The sequence below is a fragment of the Dama dama genome, chromosome 29 (assembly GCF_033118175.1).
Source record: "Dama dama isolate Ldn47 chromosome 29, ASM3311817v1, whole genome shotgun sequence".
Classification (NCBI taxonomy): Eukaryota; Metazoa; Chordata; class Mammalia; order Artiodactyla; family Cervidae; genus Dama; species Dama dama.
Genome location: NC_083709.1, coordinates 22,859,529 through 22,865,734, shown reverse-complemented (window position 1 = coordinate 22,865,734; position 6,206 = coordinate 22,859,529). Strand labels below are relative to the sequence as shown.

General features: G+C 36.1%; 1 non-coding gene across 1 annotated transcript; it reads right to left on the bottom strand.

Moving 5' to 3' along the window:
- Positions 1-3,054: 3,054 nt before the first annotated feature.
- LOC133049049 (U6 spliceosomal RNA) lies at positions 3,055-3,161 on the bottom strand. Its single transcript, XR_009691207.1, has one exon. It is a non-coding gene; the product is annotated as a U6 spliceosomal RNA (small nuclear RNA).
- Between the last annotated feature and the right edge of the window lie 3,045 nt (positions 3,162-6,206).

The window sequence follows — 6,206 nt, the reverse complement described above, 5'->3', positions numbered from 1 at the left end:
ATGAGGTCCTATTAATTTTTTCCCCTTTGGCTGCTTTTCAGAATTTTATCTTCTGTTTTTTAGCAATTTTCAATGATTTTTCTAGACTTGGTTTTCTCTGTGTTCATCATATTTGGGGGCGTGGAACTATTCTTAAATCCTTGGTGTCTTTTTTTCCTTTGCCCTGCCTCACTCCACTCAGCTCAATCTCCCAGTACTTTAATTAGGATAACTGACTTTCATTTCTCTTTCAAATATTTCTTATGCTCTTTTCTCCATTTTTCATCCATTTTTCTCTTCAGGTTGTAATGACCTATATTATACTTAACTGATTCTCTTTTTGTTCATCCAATCTGCTGTTAAAACCATTTACGGAGATAGCAATCACTATATTGTATTTTCTTTTTTCTAATTCAACTGTTATCTCCTATGTATGAACTCTCCTATGAAAATTTCACCTTGTTAGGTACAGTTATTATGGTTGTTTTAATGTTTTTAATAACACAATCTTGATCGTATGTGCGTCTATTTTTGTTGAATTTTTTGTGTTGGTTTTAAATAATTTAGTACTGTATTTAGATGTGTCTGGTAATTTTAGATGTAATAGTAGTCACTGTGTATAAAAAAAAAGTTTTAGAGGTGTAGCTTTTATATTTCCCCAGAAAGGATTTAATGTTTTGCTGACAATTATGTGTACTAGAGAAGGCAACTGGAGAAGGCCATGGCACCCCACTCCAGTACTCTTGCCTGGAAAATCCCATGGACGGAGGAGCCTGGTAGGCTGCAGTCCATGGGGTCACTAGGAGTCTGCACGACTGAATGACTTCACTTTCACTTTTCACTTTCATGTATTGGAGAAGGAAATGGCAACCCACCCCAGTGTTCTTGCCTGGAGAATCCCAGGGATGGGAGAGCCTGGTGGTCTGCCGTCTGTGGGGTTGCACAGAGTCGGACACGACTGAAGTGACTTAGCAGCAGCAGCAGTGTACTAGGATTCAGACTTCATAGGGACTGACCTATTTATGGTTTACTTTTACTAGTAGAATATAGTTTTTTAGGGAACTCAGCTACAAATCTAAAATATTCATTAGAGCTACTCATACTGGGTATGGCCTGTACTCCACATTTTAAAACCCCAATACTACAAGACAATCAAAAATTCTGATTAGTTTTCAGGACTCTTAGCCTCAGGTTTCGGTTTGTCTTCCTGGCCTCTTTGTCCATGGAAATAAATGTGAAAATGCTTTCAGAGGATACATGGCATAGACTATTAAGCTATTCGCTTTTCTTTTTTTTTTTTTCTTCTTCAGAACAGGCACCCCTCAGCCTTTGCTGTATCTTTGAATCTCTGAACTTCAGTGCTGTGTCCATGGGATTTTCCAGGCAAGAGTACTGGAGTGGGTGGCCATTTCCTTCTCCAGGGTTCTAACCCTAGGATACCACCAAAAGCACTGGGCTGCTACCTTCTCCTTGGACTGCTCTCTGTTGCCTGTAGATAAGCAAAGGAGGAGGGTGACAGTCAATGCTTGGTAAACTGACTAAATCTCCCATTGAAGAAAATCAGTCAATAAATAAATTCGAGCTTTCCATGAGACTAGTAAAAGGGTTTGTGAGCTATCCTGGACTTTGAAGCAGAAATAAGCAATGCAAACAGGTAGAGGATACAGGAGTGGAAGTCACAGCAACAAGCAGGCTACAGGGTCACATTATGTCCATCACCTTTGGCATCACTGCCGTGATTCCCACACAGATGATGTATCTAGTGTCCCTGATACTGAGGCAGCTGAATCAAGTGCTCAGAGACCTGAGTAGTTCTGTTCTTGCTAGGCTGATCCCATGGCATGTTTTTCTCATGGTCCTGATGATGAGTAGCCTTTACTCAATATTTTCAGCATTTTAGGGAGATATCTAGTAAAGTCTCAAATTATTTTCTGCTGTTTGTGCAGAATGAATTATATAATGCATTAATGCATTCAACCAATTTATACTGTCACCAATGATGTTACAGGTGTTTCCCAGCACTCATCATACTTTCAGGTTGCTGTCCACTGAATAAGTGAAAAAGTATGTTTCATTATTATTTTAAATTTCATTTAATTGAAATATGAGTAAACACAATCATAATTTTGTATTTTTTAAAAACAGCCATAATGTATTGATTGCTTGATATGTGCTACTAGTTTCTGAAGTGTTTTACATCAATCTTCCCATTTAACAGTAACACTTCTGATGTAGGTGCTAGCATAACTTCTATTGCATGATTAAGGAAACAAGTGTTTAGAAATACAAAATGACTTGCCTAATAGACTATGACAATTGAGTTTGGAGATTGGATTTCAAGCCAAGTAGCGTGGCTGCAAAGCCCGTGTGTTTAAGTAATATGCTTCAGCACTTCCACTTAATATTGATATAAAATATCTTTATTTGTTCATTTGATTGACTTAAAATTGTCATATTTTTTCAATAAGAAAAATAAGGTGAATCTTATGTTATTTTTTTTTATATTGTCACTCTACTTATTTTTTTTTTATTAGTTGGAGGCTAATTACTTTACAATATTGTAGTGGTTTTTGCCATACATTGACATGAATCAGCCATGGATTTACATGTGTTCCCCATCCTGATCCCTCCTCCCGCTTCCCTCCCTATCCGATCCCTCTGGGTTTTCCCAGTGCACCAGCCCTGAGCACTTGTCTCATGCATCCAACCTGGGCTGGTGATCTGTTTTACCCTTGATGGTACACTTGTTTCAATGCTATTCTCTCAGAACATCCCACCCTCGCCTTCTCCACAGAGTCCCAAAGTCTGTTCTGTACATCTGTGTCTCTTTTTCTGTTTTGTATATAGGGTTATCATTACCATCTTTCTAAATTCCATATATATGCGTTAGTATACTGTATTGGTCTTTATCTTTCTGGCTTACTTCACTTTGTATAATGGGCTCCAGTTTCATCCATCTCATTAGAACTGATTCAAATGAATTCTTTTTAATGGCTGAGTAATATTCCATGGTGTATATGTACCACAGCTTTCTTACCCATTCGTCTGCTGATGGGCATCTAGGTTGCTTCCATAAAAAATAGGGAATGCTTCACGAATTTGCATGTCATCCTCGTGCAGGGGCCATGCTAATCTTCTTTGTATCATTCCAATTTTAGTATATGTGCTGCCTAAGTGAGCACTGAATTTTATTTTATAATCATATTGATGACAATAAAAATGAATTATTATGATAGAACCTTAAATACATGACCAGTGCTAATGTCATTTAATACTAAAAGGTTAATAATTCACTAGAAAATTATCAGAAAAAATGTAAAGCTTAGCTATATTTTAGGTGTCCCAAACTGGTAAAATGTATAAAATAAGTAACTAATTACTACAGACCTATATTTTCTAACCAACTTTTTCTTCATATATATACATATATATATATATATATATATATATATAATGCTATGTATGTGTGCATACATATAGAGAGACATATATTTGTGTGTGCATATATATATATATGTGTGTGTGTGTGTTTGTAAATGTTTTCATGTGAGCATGTGTTCTGGGAGGTCTTCTGAATTAAAAAATAATAATAAAAAAAGTTCTATAATAACACAAATAGTGAAGAATGTTTTTAAAAATATTAAAGTGAAACAAGGCAAACAAAACACACAGCCTGAAATGTTTCTCATGGGCTGGTCTTGAACAAATTATCTACTTTGATAGAGAAACCACCTGTAACAGGAACTCATTGGCCTCTAAATCTAGACTATGTAATCCTCTACATTGGAATCAAAAGTGATACTAGTAACATTTGATTAACTGGCCCTACATGATGGAATAAAATGTGAATATGTTCTCCAAAGGTATCTCCACTCCATGAATTGCTAATGGATGCTCTACGTGTTTGCATGTTTGATCTGTGCCCTAAAGTCATCTTGGGGTTACGCTGATGCAATATAATTCTTATAATGTTTGTCCATTGTTAAAATTCTGAGAGTAATATCCAGAACAAGAACTCAATTTTATTATCCTTTTCACATTGTTTGCAGATTAGGGCACTTCTGTCCCTAATTCATTGTATTTTGAATCAGGCTCAGCTTGTAAAGAATCCACCTGCAAGGCAGGAGACGTGGGTTCAATCCCTGGGTTGGGAAGATCCCCTGGAGAAGGGAAAGGATACCCACTCCAGTGTTGTGGCCTGGAGAATTTCATGGACTGCATAGTTCATGGGGTCGCAATCAGTCAGACACAACTGAGCGACTTTCACTTACGTACTTACTTACTACATTTATATCTGCATATTTGAAGAAAAAAAATAATCTGCTGTCTATTAGCATACTAACTCCTCTTCCCAATTCATACATTAAGCGTACTCTTACTTTGGCCATAATTCTATCAGTTTTTTAGTTCAGGGTTTTAATAAAAAGAGAAAGTGTAAGGAAACATGACTTGAACACATAGTTGAGCAGAAGGAAATACGTTTTCTATCTCTTTTGAGAATAATAAGTTCCTGTCTTCCTAGGAAAAGACTGATTGTTTCTGGCCATAGCAATAAGTAACTATCTGAGTCAGGTTTAAGGCCATCAAATTTGATCCATGTTTGTTCCTCCAACAGCATACTTCTTAGAATTAGTCAAGCATAGATTGTCTATTTTCTCCAGACTAAAATCAAGACAGGTTTGTCAAACCATAATCTACTCTTGTTTATCTAATTATATTTCTTTAACTCAACATGTCTAGTTGAGCTCCACATCTTATCCCCATAAACTTGCTCCACCTGCGAATTCATTCATCTCAGTTGTTAGTAAATCCATCGATTGTCTTCCATCCATTGTCTTCCTAGGAAAAGACTGATTGTTTCTGGCCATAGCAATAAGTAACTATCTGAGTCAGGTTTAAGGCCATCAGATTTGATCCATGTTTGTTCCTCCAACAGCATACTTCTTAGAATTAGTCAAGCAGCAACAACCTTATTCTGCTGCCCAGACTTCTAAACATCAACCAATCAGGAAGATCTACACTGAATAACATGGTTTCACAGCAAAAGTTCAGCCAATTCCTAAACAGGACCACTTTTCAAAGTCCTCCAATCTGTGAGAATGCTACTTCCTTTAACTCTTTACAAAATCAGCTCACTATTCTTTCTTTCTTTCTAGGAAAAGACTGATTGCTAAAACAAAACAATACAATCTTTCTTTCAAGCAGTGAATGATGGTCTCTCCACTTCTTTACTCTTCAATGAAAATGTAACTAAATACTCTTTACTGTTAATGTCAGATTCTGAAGAGAGCGAGAGACAGAGAAAAGAAAGATAACCTTGATGGATTTACTAACAACTGAGATGAATGAATTCACAGGTGGAGCAAGTTTATGGGGATAAGATGTGGAGCTCAACTAGACATGTTGAGTTAAAGAAATATAATTAGATAAACAAGAGTAGATTATGGTTTGACAAACCTGTCCTGATTTTAGTTTGGAGAAAATCGACAATCTATAAACAATCAATATATAAATGGAACTTTTAGTGATCATGAAAAACAGATAAAGACCAACTACTGAGATCTGAGGCACTCCAAGAGATCTTAAAATCTGGAGCCTTCTAAAGAGACTGAGAAGAAGCTATTGACTCGGCAAGAAAAAAACCAGGAGAGTGGGTCCCAGAAGCCAAGAGAAGGACTTTTCCCCCCATGTATGAAGAAGTGAGGGAGTCCTATATATGGCTTAGATGTCACAGAAGATGGTACTCCTGAAATATCCATTAAATCTAATAACCTGAAGGCCATTGAAAATTTTGACAAAAACAGATCTGATGGTCTCAGAGTATGAGCAGGAGTATTAAAGGCTCTTTCAGGGAGTTAAAGGTGATATAAGTGAAAAGTATTCATTTCTCAAGCGAATTTGATCAATGTCATCTTAATATTGAACATGTCTTTTTTGAATAAGCTTAAACTGATGTTCTAATATACAAATGTGGATTTCTCAGGGGCTTATAGTAAGCAGTTCTGGCCAAACAATGATAGAAGCCTTTTATTTTATAAAATATTTGTAGACTTAGTGTCCTATATATTTTGAAACTATAATCTTATAGTTCCTCATGCCTCTGGATTTTAAGAAAATTACACTAAAAGAAGGATTGATAGCATAAAAATAATTTAAATACTCAGTGTTTTATAATTTTACTTAACTGACTCTGTATTTACAGACTTCCAAAGTGGCTCAGTGGTAAA